Raw genomic sequence first — 18,654 nt, 5'->3', positions numbered from 1 at the left:
ACCAAGCACAACCCGTGAAATGTGAATAGATGTTTTGATGTCGAACACTTCACGGAATCCTCTGATCGAAAGTCAATGATGTAAACTGACGTCAAAGGCGAGAAACCTGCCATTGATGCATGCAGACTTCAAGGTACTGTCGATTCCTAAGTCATCTTTCTAGATAATGTGTCGATGTCGATAGAAAGCGACCCGTTGCAGGCAAGCCCACAACACGAAATCATTGTTCAAGTTGAAGAAATGTTGCTGTAAGGACTGACTCAGGGATGGTCAAATGGATGACAAGTATTTTGCAGATGAAAGTTTTTGCTTGCAGACCTCTTGAACACATAACGACACAACAGATGGCTTGGTGACGAATAACTCAAAGTTAATCCCCGAAACCCGGTTAAAGACTTTCAAAGTGACTTGGTCAACTGTGAGGTAAAAGATTTCCCAACCCAGGTGAATAAAAAGTGTCGTGTTCAAGAGCGGTAATAAAGTTTCTTCTGAGACAAAAGGTGACAAATAGGTTCATTCTTCTCTTTTTTCCCCCACCATTTCTGGCAAGTACCTCTTTATTTTTAACAAGCTTGAGGAGGATAACATATGCTTGATTATAAGCTCATCCTTCGGACGAGTCCAACCTAGTTTAAATTCGAACCCTAGGAAGGAGTGGTTCGTTCCTGTTTGTAATTGAACAGGTCCTCTACTGTAAAAATTTTAACGAGCCCAGTATAGGAGAAACTCGGCGTTTTTCATTTTTAGAGAGTCTGAAAAAACTAAAGGAGACTCCACGTTGAACTTTTTCGTATATTTGTGTCCCTCAAGCCCGAAAAAGTATAAAATAATACCTGGGGGAACCGCTTGATCTTGCGACCAAGGAGTACTTTCATAATAGTGTCGTTAACCTGAAAAGTAAAAAGCGATCAAGGACACGTCGTTTTATTTCCTTATCGAGTTCGAAACGACAAAAACCCGGCAATCTTTTCCTGATTTTGCGGTCAGAAAAGAGCTAAAAGGGGACCGTCTTTTAATTCCGTTTTAACGAGTGAAAAAGAAACACTCGGCGATCTTTTCATTTTTTAGGAGTCAGAAAAGGGCTTAAAAGATGACTCTGCAATTTTGTTTGTGAAAAATTACAATTTCCCTCGAAATCCCTTTGTCCTGCACAAAAGCGACACATTACTCATACCTGTTTAAAATAGGCAAAAATACATTCAAAAACATCTTTTCATGGTAAAAAATGAACTAATTCATCCAAAAAACCTATAAAAAGACCTTTTACCATGTCATTTTTACCGTTTCACTGTTGAGGTTGAAAAAAGGAGCTTTTGACAAGAAACTTCCCGTGGTCGCTGCGGAAAATCTGACCGTTGGAATCGAACGCCGTCTCATCCAGGTATTTTACACATCCTACTCTGCATTTCTATCCGTTTAGAATCAATTTTTAGGTTTTAGTTTCATTTTTTGGGGGGGTTTTGGTTTTGGAATGCGCCTCTCGGCGGACGCAGGTGCCCTTCGGGTGACCTGCGTCCCCCGACTTTTTCTCATACGGGAAAACGGTCGGAAGACGCAGCCCGCCTTCAGGCCAGCTGCGTCCGGGCGCCCTGTGCTACAAAGCCGGGGTGCGTCCTCCGAGAAACGCGCATTTCAAAACCCCAACTCTCTCAAAAAACCACCAAAAATTCCCAAATTAATTTCTAATGCTATTTTTGATATGCAGGGCATTAATCATGTTAGACTGGAGAGAAAGAGAGCATGTAGAGGAAGATGAAGCTGCAATAAATCATCAACCTTCCCTGGATGCCCTAAGAGCATGCGGATTATACAAATATTGGACCATACCGGGCATGAGGGGCCAGGTAAGATTCTTGGAATGGCTGGTTGAGCGATGGAACGTACAAGAACAATGCTTTTACATAGGAGGGCACCAGCTCGAGATAGAGCCCTCGGATGTATACTTTCTCACTGGCTTGCCAAACAGAGGTGAGCAACTCAGTCTTGCGGGGACTAGGCCGGGTGGCCAATCCCTTGATAGTCTCCGCGAGACTTGGTGCACACCTGGGGCTCACCATTCAAAAGGCATAGAGATAAAACACATCACTCTGCCGGAACTCAAAGTCATAGCGTTCACGGTTACCAGAATTTGCGGCGCGGCCGCTTTACACATTGCTTCCGGATCCCAAATGCGGATGGCAATTGACTGTTACCAAGGCACCATTTTCAACTGGTGTGAAGCTGTGTCGGCTCATATGAAGAGCCAACTGACCAAGGCAAAGAACGGACGACTAAAGACTTTTGGATATGGGCCTATAGTCGTGAGCTTTGCCTTGGAGAGAATTCCAATGCTGATCCCTCAGCAACTCACTGTTGATATCTTGGGTCCTCAGCAGCCAAAGCTGATACGATGGGTTGCGGTGATGGCCCGGCATCCTGACGAGGGCGCGACAGTAGTTCGATTCTCAGATAGTTATTTTGACTGGTTAGAGGGCCAGCTTTTTGTGATACAGGACTTTCCGTATGCCGGAATGGATTTCAGAGGTGATCCGGACATGGTTCTTCCACAGGGAGAACAATGGGACGACAGAGGTACTTTTTATTTTCACAAGTTTTCTAGTTATGTATTTTTTGTATTTTTTATATATATCGTCTCAAAACTAATAGTAAATCTTTCAAAATGCAGATGTTGGTCCACAGCGTCCAGCCAACCTCCGGCCTTATGATAGACTACATCCAGCTGCACCGGTACCGGCCCCACAGGATGCGACAGCAGAAGTACTAGCTGAGTTGGAGCATGATCTAGAGCGTCTCACGGCAGATATACCTGAGACTACTATGGATGACATTCCAATGAGGCTTCAGCGCTTCGTAGTCGCGGTCCCTGGACCGTTTAGGAGATTTTTGCGTAAGGTAGCCCGCGCAGTGGTGTCGTACAGAGAGCACCACCAGTGATTGACTAGTCACTTTTGTAGTCACATGTGACATTTTGACTTTTTGTACTATCATTTTGCCGATCATAAGGTGTTTTAAACCTATGATCGAAGACGATGTATATATTTTTTGACACACTTCTATCTATATATATCACTATTACCGGCTTATCTTGTTTAACATATGTGATGAAATGTTTTTAAATTTACTTGCATGATTATCGTAAATGTCTGTCCAACATTCGAGAAGCAATTGCATCTGCTAATGTATTCAAAGACCTTGGAATATGTTGATATTCAATGTAATCAAATTCACGTTCCAAGAGACGCACTCTCAAAAACAACCTTAATAACACAGGATTTCTAATGGCATAAACTCTATTAAGCTGTAATACAACAAGTTCAGAATCTAACCTCACTATCAAACGTCGAATTCCAAATGAAATAGATTCGGATAATAATTCAACCACTGCACTGTATTCTGCAATGTTATTCGTTGTTTGACCGAGGCTTACCCCATGCATAGAAACTAACTCGTCAGAGGGCGAATAGATAACCCAAGCTGCGGAAGAGATATTCCGTGTACTACGACAAGCACCATCAGCAAATCCAATGTATGTTTGGAGAGGCGTCGACATCTACAATATCAAGAGTAAAACCAAGATAAGCCAAAATAATGACGAAAAACCACACTTAAGCTAAGCACACTGACTAAACTAACACACTTGCTAGCTAGAAAGAAAATCTAACCTATCTAAAAATTTCTCCATACCCATCATTTTAAGCATAATACCTCTTTAGGTAAAGTCCATTTCTGGGTTTACCCAAAGAGTCCCCATCAAAATCAACTAACTCATAAGCCCCTTTTGCTAGCTTTCGCTTTACAATGTAGGGCCCATGCCACATGGGAACGAATTTTCCGGCACCTAGCTTATCGTTAGCTTGATCATATAATAGTACTAGGTCTCCTTCCGAAAAACTTCGAGGGGTTACATTTTTATCGTACTGAGCTTTCATTCGTTTCGCGTGAGTCTCGATAGCTAAAGTAGCGTCACGTCGAGTCTCATCTAATTTAGCCAAGTATAATAACCGTTTCTCCTCTTCGGAAGTAGCTGGAAGTAATTCGACAGCCATTTGAAGTGATGGGATTTCGCATTCAATAGGTAACACAGCTTCTAAGCCATAAACTAGCTGAAAAGGGGTGAAACCTGTTGAATTTTTCACTGAAGTTCGATATGCCCATAGCGCCGAAAATAACATGTTATGCCAATTCGTTCGATGGATACCAATGATCCGTCGAATCATGATGACTAGAACTTTGTTGATTGACTCAACCAAACCGTTGGCTTGCGGATAATAAGGAGTAGAGCTATCGTGGCGCAAACCAAGCTGGCTTGTAAGCTCAGTCATCATGACGTTTCGAAAATGGCTCCCATGGTCAGTAATGATTGCTTGTGGGACACCAAACCTAGTTATGATATGATTGAATACGAAAACTGCAGCTGTCTTGCCGCTTGCGTCGAATGTAGGCATCGCCTCGGCCCATTTTGTAAAATAATCAACCGCGAGGATGATATACGCATGCCCCCCGGCCGAGTGAGGGTTACAAGTAATAAAGTCAATGCCCCATTTGGCGAATGGACCAGCGGCAATTATAGGGTGGAGAGGAGCAGGTGGAGCGCGCATCTTTCGATCAAACACTTGACAGTTGTGGCATGTTCTGACAGCAAGGATACAATCTTTAAACATAGACGGCCAGAAATAGCCAGCGCGCAACACCTTCTGAGCTGTGGCATACCCAGACATATGACCGCCACATGCTCCAGAGTGACAATCATTCAAAACTCTCTCAGCCTCTTCGTGAGTTAAACAACGTCGAAAAACTAAGTCTGCCCCCCGGCGATAAAGTGTATCTCCAATAATTCTGTATTGCTGGGATCGAAACCGAATTTTTCGACGGTCTTCCTTGGAAGCTTCAGGCCGAAAGGTTTGGGTTTGGAGATAGATGATTATATCCCCATACCACGGATCTAAAGTGCTAATAAGAAACAAAGATTCGTCCACAATGGACTCCTCTGCCACAGTCTCTGTGTCAGCACTCGGGAAATCACACATCAATTCCGCAAAAACTAAAGATTTCTTAGACTTGGACTTCTCGAACTCCAAGTCGAACTCTTGCAGGATAACAATCCATTTAGAGTACTTGCCCCCTAGCAGTTGTTTTGTCAAAATATAAATCATAGGGTTGCAATCCGAAATAACTGTAGTCTTGCGGAGAAGAATGTAGTGACGAAAACGCTGGACAGCTTGAACGGCTGCCAGGGCCAATTTCTCCACATGCGAATATTTTAACTCAGTGGGATTAAGGTTCTACTAAGATAATATATCACATGCTCTGCTTTGAATTCATCTTCTTGAACTAACACCATTCCAATGGTGGAATGCGAAGCTGCGAGGTATAAGAAGTAGTCCTGGTTGTAGTTGGGAGGATGCAATAACGGTGCATGGGTCAACGCGTGTTTCAGTGCATCAAAAGATTGTTGGGCAATCTCGTCCCAAAAGAATTGTGCGTTCTGTTTCAACAACCGTGTAAAACCTTTAGTGACCTCGGCGTAGTTTGGGATGAATCGGCGTAAAAAGTTCGCTTTCCCTTGCAAACTTTGGAGTTGGCGCAAACTCGAAGGAGGAGGCAATTTGATGATAGCCTCGACTTTCGAGGGATCGACGCGAATGCCGGTTTTTGAAACAACAAATCCCAGCAATCGACCTGTTTCTATACAGAAAACACACTTGTGGGGATTCAACCGAATTCGATAATGCCTACACCTCATAAAGATTGCTCGTAGGTGGACAAGGTGATCAGCTCGTTGTAAAGAATGAGCAGGCAAATCATCGAGATAGGGTTGCACAATGTGCTTGATGTCATGAAATGCATAAGACATCGCCCGTTGAAAAGTGGCCCCGGCATTCTTAAGTCCAAAAGGTAATTTGCAATAAGCAAATGTCCCCCATGGACAAATGAATGCCGTTTTTGGTTGATCGGCAGGTAGAATATTGATTTGATTATAGCCTGAGAAACCATCCATGAAGGAAAACATCTCACTTCCGGCACAATCATCAATAATTTGATCGATATAAGGCGTAGGATAGTTGTCTTTTGGACAAGCTCGATTGATATCCCTATAGTCGATACAGATTCTTATTGTTCCTTGTTTTTTATTGACGGGAACAATATTCGATACCCAATCCGTTAACGGGATCGGATAAATGAAACCTGCTTTCAACAGCTTTTCGACTTCTGCTTTAATTGCAGCCGCTTTTCGAGGGTGAATCTGACGCAACCGTTGCCGAATGGGTTTAGCATCCGGGTAGGTTTTGATTTCATGAACAACAATGGCAGGATCAATTCCCGGCATTTCCTCGTAAGACCAGGCAAACACGTCGCGGAATTCTTGGAATAGGGCCTTGTAAGTTTGGATTTCTTTTCAGTACATGCGGCACCTATATGAATGTTCTCCTCGATTCCGGGCTTCACTGAAATATCAATGGGAATAGTACGAGAAATATTCCCTAAATTCAGCTCTGAATCAGAATGTTTCGTTGGATCCTGAGCGTCTTTGACATATTCAGCGGTAAAGATAGATGAAAAATCATTTTCAAATGCATCATCCTTAGGTAAAAACGAAGATCTGTGATGGAGATCTTCCCATGGTAGATCATCTACACTTAGGATTTCGCGAAGTTGTTCGTCAGATGACACTTCTTCGGGAAACGTTATCCGTTCTAAGGGTGAGGTGAAAAGTGACTCTTCACTGACCACATTCATTTGGTCGGTTGAATGAAAGTCGGTAAAAGACATAAGAGCTTCATAAGCAATCTCATACGGACTCAACGGCATAACATCACCGAGTGAGTCTAGCTCAGAGTCAGAGGGAACATACCAAGGATCATCATAAATAATGTTTTCTGACGTGATCATATGAATTGTTGCGAACGAAGGGTCTGCATTGAGTGGAGGGAGAGGAAAAGTTCCCAGTAAACCGGAATCCTTAACTAAACCTACACCAATGTCCCTATAAGGGATTGTCGTTTTACCAACATGCTGGATAGTTTCTAAAGAGGTTGGGTCGGATGAAAAGTATGTCAGCTGATCAATAGTCACGATCTTACCGTTATGTGGAAACTTAATGACTCTGAAGACCGATGAAACGACCGCTGTCATAGCATATGACCAACTTCGACCCAAAAGAAGGTTGTAGTCTAGAGGGGCATCAACCACTTCCACATCCAGACTAACGGTTTTACCTTCGACCCCTATAGGCAATTCTTGTAGAATACCAAACGGACGGAACCCACGGCCATCAAAGGCCTTAAGGATGGTGGGGGATTGGTTCAACGAAGGAGAACCAAGCGATCTCCAACATTGAATCGACATAATACACGTAGAAGCTCCCTCATCAATCACAGTCCGATGAATAGGCCTGTTTTTGACTATCACTGGAATTTGGAAAGCCATTTGATGGGGGAGACGCGGTGTACTATTTTCTAGATCAAAGATCATTAGGTTCGGGTCCTGAACATCGACAGCTCCAATAGCCGACAAAAGCAATTTTCGTTGCGCTGGACATGATTGCAGCACTTCGAGTGCCGACATTGCTGAAGGTGAAACAGCTAAGTCTTCAACAATGTTGTAATTCTGGGCTGCTCTCGCATGTGGATTGAAAGCAGACCTTCGAAGTACACCCTTGGCGGGCGGCTTAATCACTAAGTCTGGGTTAGGTTTTTCGATCTGTAGTGGATCGGAACCAGGAGCTGAGGTTGATGGGTTAGAGTGAGAAGATTCTGCTTCCTTACCATCAACAGGAGCCTTACTACCATAATCTTGCGATCGAGTCGCAATCCTGACATGAGACATCATCAAAATGGGTTCTTCACTGGCATTCGAAGAAGAACCTATCATCTTATTTTCCTGCTCTGGAAATGGATTCTTTAACACAGCAGGAGTCGGAGAACCTTTGACTATTTTCACTACCTCGGCCCGATGAGGGCAGTCTCTCGTAAAATGATCTTCTTCACAAATAAGACAAGGATAGCGAGGTTTGCGTTTTCGTCATTGGTTTCCGACTTTTCCGTTTTCTCCTTTGGAGCCTTGTCTGCTTTAGCCTTCTTCTTTCCTTTCTTCTTTCCACCGTTTTTGGATTTGGCCGTAGATGACTCTACAGCGTGAATGTCGGCGGTAAGTTCAGGAGGAGAAGACTCTCCTGTCGGAGAATCAGGCAAAGTGATAATTGGAGTATTGGAGGCCTTGGAAGACTTCTTCTTACTCTTCGTAGTCACGATACCGATCATACCATCAGCGGCATGAGATCCCGAAGGAGCAGCAGCGATTTGGTTTGACTTTGGAAGATCCGGAATTTTCTCATGTAACGTACCCGACTGAGTGTAAACTAAGTCAAGGTATTGTGCCTGAGCAATGACTTGCTCCTCAGTAACTACTCCGGCCTTAGCTACATCTTCAGTAATTCTTGGTAATAATGATTTGACAAACCATTCAGCTAAGATTTGGTCCGGGATAAAAACTTTCACTAATCTCCTTCGACGTCTCCACTCATGGATGTGATCAGAAATGTACGTGGATGTCGATTGTTTTAGCGAAGTTAATAACTCTGTACCATTATCGTATCTGACTGGTAACTGAAAATGAGTTAAGAACGAGGTAGCTAACTGGCTAAAGTTGTAAAAAGAGGCCCGTGGTAACTCAATGTACCACTTGGCCGCGAGACCAATGAGTGTACGCTGGAAAAGACGTAAGCGGATGGAATCATCTGCGATGGAATTTGATGCACACCAGAGGTGGTAAGTCATCACGTGATTAGACGGATCCTCTCCAGACTTCCCTTCGAACTTGGGTATATCGCTGGGCAACTTATTTGGCATTGGCGGCCAGAACGGAAGATATTGAATTGGATCGTTCGTTAGGCGCGTCAAGTCGGGTAAATCTAAAGTTGCAATAAATGGTAACTGCCGGTTAGGATCTCTAAAACTCTGAGTCACAATACCAGCCCCAGGAGGAGGATATCCAGGATAACTAGGAACAGGATTCGCATTGGGGATATTATATCCTCCTGGAAAACCAGGATTAACCGGACCGTACTGGGGTTGTTGAGGTGGTTGATAAGTGTACCCAGGATACGGTTGATACTGGTAAACCGGTTGTTGGGCAGCTTGCCCAGGTTGATACTGTCCCTGGTACGGAGGTTGAACAAATTGAGGTTGAGTAGTAACAACCGTACTTGTACCAGGTTGGCCTACAGGCATCTGGACTGTGGTTTGAACCGTGGGTCCAGACAACGGTACAGATGTCTGAGGAGTGGTTACAGGGACAGTAGAAACCGGAGCTGCCGATACTCCAGAAGTAAGCATGGTAGATGAAGCGGTAGTTGCTGCAGCCGTGTGAGGTGGAGTACCTGGTGCAATTGGCGGCTGAGTAACTACAGAAGTTACAGGGGTCTGAACACTTGACTGGACAGGTTGCGGTTGCTGGGGTGGACCAGGAACTGCAGGTTGTCCTGCTTGAGGTACCGACTGTATACTTGGTTGCGACATCTGTTGACCCTGTGACGGATCCCATGTTAACATTCCAGGGTATTGACTCGTAACAGGTTGAGGATACTGAGATCCATAGCCGTATTGAGGATAGGGTTGATAACTGTAAGGTGCAGTCCCATATGATTGCCCTTGAGGTGGTTGATAACCTTGACCAGGGTATTGACCCGTAGGTTGATAACCTTGAGGTAAATACGAATACTGGGGTTGACCTTGACCTTGAGGTTGGTATCCTTGAGGTTGATACCCTTGGGGTTGATACCCTTGGGGTTGCCATCCTTGAGGTTGCCATCCTTGAGGTTGATACTGATACTGAGGTTGACTTTGGGGTACATATTGAGGCTGGGGTTGATACCCTTGAGGTTGATACCCTTGAGGTTGCCCCCCAGTCACGAATGAAGTACCTTGAGGTTGCCCCCCAGGCATAACGAAGGTTGCCCCCCAGGCGGTAATTGGCCACCTTGAGGTTGGTTAATGGGAGTTGAACCTGACATCATATAAACGTCACCTATACTCAATGGTACATTACCACTGTTTCCAACTAATAACCCATGATCAACAGGTTGAGGAGATGCTCCCGCAAAGGTACCAGAAAGTGATTGATACCCAGTAGGAACAGAAGGACCGCCATGTAAAAATGATTCAGGACTTTGTGAAAACACAGATGACTGACCAGACATATTTACAGGAGAATGAATTCCTCTAGGTGGAACCGGAGTACGAGGTGTAGAAAAACCTACTGAGTTGTCTAAAAAATTGGTTAATGCAAGGTACCAAGATTCACTTCTAGGAGGACTGTAAAAGATGGATTCACGCTCCCTTAGATCAAGGGTAATTAGATCTTCAGAATCAGAAACGCCTATTTCTTCCTCTGGAACAAGTTCTTCTATAGCAATTAATCCAACAGGAAGATTTTCGGTGATAATTCTTTCTATTCTTGGTGAATCAGGAACACTAGGAGTTGGAGTAACAGGTTCTGAAATTTCAGGTTCTTCGCCTGTTTCACTGGCAGATGAAAAACTACCAGCAAGCTCGGAAACTGTAACAGCTTCGGGATTGTAACCTGTTTCTAAACTTTGGTAATCTGGATGGACTACCAAGGAAGATTCTCCTTCTTCAGGTGATCCTACTCTACTGCCACTAGGAGGAGTTACAAGGACCTTTAACCCTTCTAAATTACCTGGGTCGTCTCGAGGAGGGGATCCCCTAAGTCTACGGGATCTTCTCAACAATTCGGCCACAGACACAACTTCAGGAGACTGGCCCGCAATTCGACGGGACCTTCTCGGTGATTCCGCCACAATTAAAGATTTTAACTACAACACACGAAAACAAAATAAAAAATTTCAAATCAAACCACCTAAAGTCTTCTAAAGAACCAATCAATTTTGAAGCACACGCCTAAATAATCTAGAGCGTCAAACCACACACAAACAGTAGTCTTCCGGACCAAAAACGCTAGTTGGTGATTAGGCCCAACCTCGCAGGATTCAGTACAGAAATAGTGGGTGGAACAGTTACCCCGGCAACCTGCTTAATGAATAGACTGGACCAAGTTCCTCCACTTTAACCGTCTCGAAGTGAAGCGAACCCCCCAGAAAATCCAAGTGAGTATAACCGACGTCTGCTCCAGGTACAGTGGGACCTTCCCTCCACCGTCACCTTGGGTAGAATCCTAGATATTATGGCCACTAAGGTTACCAATCACAACAATTACACCTGGGGGAACAGTCTAAACTCCGACAGCACGCAAGGGCAGAGTAGCAAGCTCCAATCCCCTTACCGGCTCCTTGACAACAATCCAAGGTTTACCGATAAGTGACCCCTGGCTCCTCGACAATGGTTAATCCGAGGTTTACCGTTTGTAATACGTACTGTCTGGCGTCGTTCCCAACGAGGGAGGAATGATCCCCTCACTGGTTCGGACACGAGCTCGTGCTTCTCCTTTAAGAGGAGCTTTCCCAGAATGTAACTGAAACAATTGGATTTGTTCTACTCAAGATAGACTATCTGTTTGGTTTTGTAGTCTTGGAGAGTTAAGTACTCACCTACTCCAAGACCCTAGCCTAAGCTATGTTGGTGCTTCAGAGCCCTAGAAAAATAAAGATTACTAGATTGATTTTAATTTAAGCGTTACTTTTAAGGTTGTTTCTTAAGTCAAAAGGTGATGGAAGTGAAACTAGTGGTGTGTTGACTCGACTCGAAACCACTACAAAATGCACCTAGAATGATTTATCCACTACTTTACTTTTCGATGAATTGCTTAACTAAAAAGTTGAGAGAATGCAATCTTTATAAAAGCAACTTTTAATTGAAGACAATCAAAGAAACAATTCGTTTGTCTTTTCCAAGCATAAAAACATAACTTCTCTTTACATGCACGAAAAAACTCTTTTCTTCTTTTGAAAACAAAAAGCTACTTGAAACAAGACTTTTAAGAAGATGTTTTTGTATTTTTCTTTTAATAAAGCAAGTAAATCTAATTTAAACAAAAAATCAATCTTAACAACTCCTAAAATCTATGAAAATGCACTCATAAGCAAACTAAAGGCAAATTTACTCTAAGCAATCTTAACGAGGCCAAAACTAACAATGATTATTTCTAAGGTGTTTTACTTGATTACAATCAAATCAAGGGCTAGCTTATTGCAGAATCAAAAACTAACCAAAACAAAATTCTAATCTTTTTGTTCTTTTTTAAAATGGAAATCAATACTTTATAAACAAGTAATTCGAAATTTGACCCAACACAACTCAAATGGCAAGTTGCACACAAAAGGAGACTTTACAACAGGCCAGACTTCGAAGAAGGTTGACTAACCAGAGAGATCTAAGGCTGGACAACTTTCTAATAGCAAAGTCACTACAAAGCCTTTCCAAAAATCAAACCCTAGGTCAAAACTTCGTTGAAAACCACTAAAACACTCAAAGCTCACAAAACTAGTTTAGGTGAAAATTCTTGACAGGGTACTAAAGGATCTGGGCAGAAAACACTAAGGAAAAACAAAATCTAAAAGCAATTTGAAGCAAAAATGGAATTTTCTTAAGTTTTACAGGAAGACGCAGGCAACCCGTTGTCACAGGTGCGGCCCCGCTCTGTGCAGACGGCAACAGCGCGTCCAAAGACGCACTGTGCAGTACTAAGAGGGTGCGTCCTTCTGGAAAAATGAAGAAAAACCAAATCTAACTAAATCTAAAGCTAAGCCACCCAAATACTAATTCTCACAGTCAAAAACCAGAAAACAAAAATGATTTTCTCAAAGCAAAGTTCATATAAAGGAAAAGACTCTCTCATTAATGGATTCCCCAGTATGGTCGCCAATTTGTCACACGGAATCTGTCAAGGGTGCGGACACGACTGACCTTCCTAGAAGTCTAAGACATTCTAATGACAAACAAGACAAAAAGGAGTGATCTTTCTCTAAATACACCTTTTATAACATGAAAACTACAAGTGTTTAGGCTTACCTTATTCCAAAACGCTGTTGTTGAAGTCCGTTCTTGACGATCCGGATGAGCTCCTCCTTCAAGTCAATTCCTGCAACCACAAACAATCAAACAATTACCAAGCACTTGCATTTCATATAATAAAACATATATCCAACATGCAGACCAAGGAACACATGAAATAACTCATTAACATAAGCTATTGAGAAAAATAAACCAGTTTGTATTAATAACGAAACAAAGAAACTCTTACAACCTGGCCTTGGTGTTGTGCAAGTTCCTCCCAGGGTCCATCAAGGGTTTTCCTCTACTTTGACAAAGCTCACCCTCTCCCAAGTAGAATCAAGTGAAGACAATCTCTCCTCACAAAGGCTCTAATGGAAGACCTAAATCCTGCAGCATTTACCCAAAGAAAATGTATAGCTCCAACCTCTCCTCCTTCTGGCTCAATGCCTTTATTTATAGTGCTGTAAAGAGGTTATTCTGGTCCACCATCAATGGGATCATCCCCCTCTTTGGGTGGGATAACTCCCTTATTGATGGGATAAGCTTCCCCTTAATAGAGATACATGAACCAACTGGAGGCGCATCCATTTCATCAAACCGACCTCTAGAATGTTCTAGAAGTAACCACAAGTAACTTTTTCAAGATAAAACTCGCGCATTTTGTCTTTTACAGAGGGACGCACCTGTCCCTTTACATACAGAGCGTCCATGGACGCAGTTTTTGTGAACAAGGTCCGCGTCCCCGCAGGTGAGACTAGAGAGAACCTGCGACCCCAGAGATAAACATGATTTTTTACAAGACTTTCTCTCTTTTTGAGTTTGAGATGGATAACAGAGGCATGAGACTTGCCTAAGAGGGTAGCATGACTGTTGATTTGAGCCATACTAACTGTAAGTAGTCAAGGTGACATTTTTTAGTGTAACATGACCTCAGATTGTATCTTTGTTGTTCATCGGTTTGTAGAACAACCTCTGTCCTACCTTTGACTAGTTTGGTCCTGTAACAATGATTCTTCATAGGTAGCCAATGTCAAGAAGGCAGCACTGCCTTTATCTTCCATACAATGAATTTCATCCTCTTCTTCAAACTGCTCCTCCTCCATGACTACGTTTTGAAAAGGAGCCTTAACCCTTTGTTCTTCATTTTCTTCTTTACCCCTCTGAATGATCTGCAATTGATCATTTGCTCTTTTGAATGGATTTGGATTTCTTGGAGCAAATGTGTTTGGAAGCCTTGCCTTCCTAGGGCTTTGCTCAACCTTCAGTTTAGATATCTCAGTAGCCAATGACTCTATCATTTTATTCATTTTGTCTAACTTTGGTTCTGAAGATGAAGCAGAGCAAGAAAAAGCCTCGCCTCTCTGCCTCCTTCTGTCAGCATGACTTTTAAGCTTTTCTGCAGCAATGATATTCGACTCCACCTCTAAGGCTGCATCTTGCATATCAGCTAGAGTGGCACATCTTCTTCCTCTCAATAGTAGGCAGAAATTAGAGTCAAATGCATTGGCATAGGTAAGTTTGTGTTATGAAACCAGCTCAAAAAAAGATAGAAAAGAGAGATCCACGCCTTAGAATTCAGCCTCTTCGAGGGGGCAACCTCCTTTACATTACATAAATGAACTATTCTTGGATGCTACAAATGAAAATACCTCCTTTCTATATATAGGAGTCTAAGAGGTCCCAATACAATCAAAGCCTACATAACAATAATATTGTAGGGCACAACAATAACAATAGTGGGCTTCTATGTGGCACAATAGTAACAATATGGGCACTACATGGGTACATCAATATAAATAAGGGGTATAACTACAATAGTAATGGGGTAATCACTAGTATTATAGGGACCCAACATGCCCCTCTCCTTCAAAAAAGTGTTGTCCTCAATGCTTGAGTAGTTCAGGATACTTCTGCATAAAATTATCGTCCTCCCATGTGGAATCTTCAGCGGATAAGTTCTTCCACTTGATAAGGTACTCTGAAATTGATCGATTTCGTAGCTGTCGAGTTCTTGTTTCTATAACTGCTTCCGGTTCCAATATAATTTTTCCTTCCTCGTCAAGTTCTGGCAATATTGTTTGAACTGGGAGCTTGTCGCCTATAACCTTCTTTAAGCATGAAACATGGAAAACTGGGTGCAATCGAGAAGCTGCAGGAAGCTCCAATTTGTATGCCATAGTACCAATCTTTTGCAACACCTTGTACGGACCATAATACTTTGGTGATAATTTATTATCCTTCTTAGCTTGCTTGAGGGACATTTGCTTATATGGTTGTAGCCGTAGGAATACCCAATCACCTACATCAAAACTTCTTTCACTGCGATGTTGATCTGCCTGTTGTTTCATTCTATTCTGTGCCAACACAAGGTTATCCTTTAAGAGTTGGAGGACTTGTTGTTGATGTTCGATGTGATGTTCCACTGCCTGAACCTTAGAATTTTCTCTTAAATATGATGTGATGGATGGTGGTTGATACCCATAAAGTGCCATAAATGGGGTCATTTTTGTTGCTGTATGAAAGGAAGTGTTATACCACCATTCAGCCAGAGGCAACCATTTGACCCATTGTGTCTGTTTATCAGATACAAAGCAACGAAGATATCCTTCCAAACATTTGTTTACTATCTCAGTTTGCCCATCAGATTGAGGATGATAAGATGAGCTATGAGCTAACTGAGTACCAAGACAAGAAAATAATTCTGTCCAAAAATTTCCAGTGAAAATGGGATCTCTGTCACTTACAATAATCTTTGGGTTTCCATGTAGCTTTTGAATTGTTTCCATAAATGCAGTAGAAACTGTACTGGCTTTAAATGGATGTGATAATGCACAAAAGTGTGCATACTTGGTAAGTCTGTCAACTACCACCATGATGACACTCTTTCCCTCAGACTTGGGTAAACCTGTGATAAAATCCATTGAAACCTCCTCCCAACGTTGGCTTGGAATGGGTAAAGGTTGTAATAGACCCGGTGTCTTAATTGTTTCAACTTTATTTTGCTGGCAAACCAAACATTCTGCCACAAACTTTTGAATATCTGATTTAAGGCCATCCCAAAAAAATTCCTTCTTCACCCTGTGGTAAGTTTTTAAAAATCCTGAGTGCCCTCCTAAGGGAGAAGTGTGCAATTCCATAAGAATCTTTTGTTTTAGCTGGGAATTCTTACAGAGGTATAAGCGATCTTTGTACCATAACGAATCATTTTTCCAGCTAAATGTATCAGACGTACTGGAATCTTGTTGTAGCTTTCGAATAAGTGCCCACACTTCTTCGTCATTCTTCCATTCCTCCCTTGCTTCATTTATCCAATCTGGTTGGATGATAGAAATAGCGCACAACAATGCTTCCACATCCTCATCCTTTCTTGAGAGTGCATCTGCCACCACATTTTGCTTCCCCTTTTTGTAGATGATTTCAAAGTCATAACCCAACATCTTTGTGACCCACTTTTGTTGCTCTTCAGAGGATAATCTTTGTTCTAAAAAGTATTTAAGGCTATCATGATCTGTTTTTACCTTGAAGTGTCTTCCCATTAGGTAGGGTCGCCATTTCTTAAGTGCATGGAGTATTGCCAACATTTCCTTCTCATAAATAGCTTTTCTTAGAAACTTTCCCTTGATTGGATGACTTTCAAAGGCAATGGGTCTTTCATCTTGCATTAGAACAGCACCAATTCCATTTCCTGAAGCATCACATTCCACAATAAAGGTTTTTGTGAAGTCCGGTGTAGCTAAGACCGGTGCTTGGCACATTGCCTCTTTAAGATGTTCAAAGGCCTTTGTTTCTTCCGGAGTCCATGAAAATGCATCTTTCTTCAATAATGTCGTTAGAGGTGCTGCTATTCTCCCATAATTCTTAACAAACTTGCGATAATACCCTGTCAACCCAAGAAATCCGCGCAAATGCTTTATGGATGTGGGGATTTTCCATTCCTTAATGGCTTTAATTTTGCTAGGGTCTACCTTAACTCCTTCATGAGATACAATATGACCCAAATATTCCACCTCCTGGACTCCAAAGAAACATTTGGATCTTTTGGCATATAATTGTTTCTCTCCAATAGTTGTAGCACCCTGTCGACATGTTCAACATGATCCTTCCAAGACTTGCTGTAGATAAGTATATCATCAAAAAATACTAACACAAATTTTCTAAGGAATGGTTTGAAAATTGAATTCATCAAACTTTGAAATGTTGAAGGTGCATTGGTAAGGCCAAAAGGCATGACCAAAAATTCATAATGACCCTCATGAGTTCTAAATGCCGTTTTCGGAATGTCTTCAATCTTCATTCTGATTTGATGATATCCTGAACGAAGATCCAACTTGGTGAAGTAAATTGATCCATGCAATTCATCCAGTAATTCATCAATGACAGGAATGGGGAACTTATCTTTAATAGTGAGCTTGTTGAGCTCCCTATAATCCGGACACATGCGCCATGATCCATCCTTCTTGTGCACCAATACTACTGGAGCAGAGAAAGAACTTTGACTCGGTTGAATTATACCAGCCTCTAGCATTTCTGCAACCATACGTTCAATTTCACTTTTTTGGACATAGGGATATCTGTACGGCCTGATGTTTGGAGGAACACTTCCTGGAATCAGATGAATAGCATGATCATGATCACGCATAGGTGGGAGACCTTTGGGAGTCTCAAATACCTTGGAATGATTGTCCAGGACTTTTTGGAGATCTGGAGAAATAGATGATTCTAATGTGGAAACATCTAGCGAACATAATTGTGCAATTACACCCCTTTGCTCCTTTTTTAGAAGCTTTGTCATACCATTAGAGCTGATTATCTTTCCTGGTTTTCCTGCAATACCCCTTAATTCAACTTCCTTTCCTTCCACAGAAAATTTCATGAAAGGTTCTTGAAAATTAAAAGCTATTGTACCCAAGGATTGTAGCCATTGGACTCCTAGTACAACATCAGCACCTCCCATTGGAATGGAAAGCATTGGGCTAGTCAATACATATTCTCCCATGGATAGCTTGATATTATGGCACTTTCCAGAGCAATTTATTGTTCCTCCATTTGCAATCATCACTTGACACTCTGGTGCTGGATATAGGAAGCAATTCAATTCTTTTGCTACCCTACAATGAATAAAATTGTGGGTGCTTCCTGAATCAATCAACACTATCACCTTTTTCTTCTTGATTTGTCCTTCTATCTTGATGGTTTGAGGAGTGGTAATTCCCGCCAATGCATTACAAGATATGGTCGGATTTATTTGTTCTTCATATAGGCTTTGTTCCTGGAATATATCCTCTTCTTTTGACCTTTCTTTCTCCTTTTCTTCTTCCTCTTCACAATCTATGTAGAATAATTTCTTCTCAGCACACTTATGACCTTTTGTGTATTTGCTATCACAATTGTAACAAAGCCCTTTTGCTCTTTTTTCTTCCAATTGTTGTGGTGTCAACCTTGTAGGTTGTGGAAGACTATGGGCAACAACACTTCCATCTTTATAGTTGTGAATGGTATGCTTCCTAGTTGCCATAATTTTGCTTTCCATTTTTCTTGCTAACCTGAATGCCTTCTCTAATGAATCAGGTTCCCAAAGGCGCACATCATGTTGGATATTATCCTTTAAAGACCCTATGAACACATCAATCCTATGCTCCTCTGGAATATCTTTTACCTTATGTTCAATTTTTGGAACTCCTCA

The 18,654-nt window shown here is 42.0% G+C and overlaps 1 protein-coding gene across 3 annotated transcripts in view; it reads left to right on the top strand.

The window, feature by feature from the left end:
* LOC149255088 (DNA photolyase) overlaps window positions 1-18,654 on the top strand; it is a 217,915-nt gene that overhangs the window by 162,552 nt on the left and 36,709 nt on the right. The window lies entirely within an intron of this gene.

Source organism: Pinus tabuliformis, chromosome 7 (assembly GCF_031772625.1).
Source record: "Pinus tabuliformis cultivar Carrire ecotype Pingquan chromosome 7, CPIR1, whole genome shotgun sequence".
Taxonomy (NCBI): domain Eukaryota; kingdom Viridiplantae; phylum Streptophyta; class Pinopsida; order Pinales; family Pinaceae; genus Pinus; species Pinus tabuliformis.
This window is presented reverse-complemented; position numbering and strand designations above follow the sequence as displayed.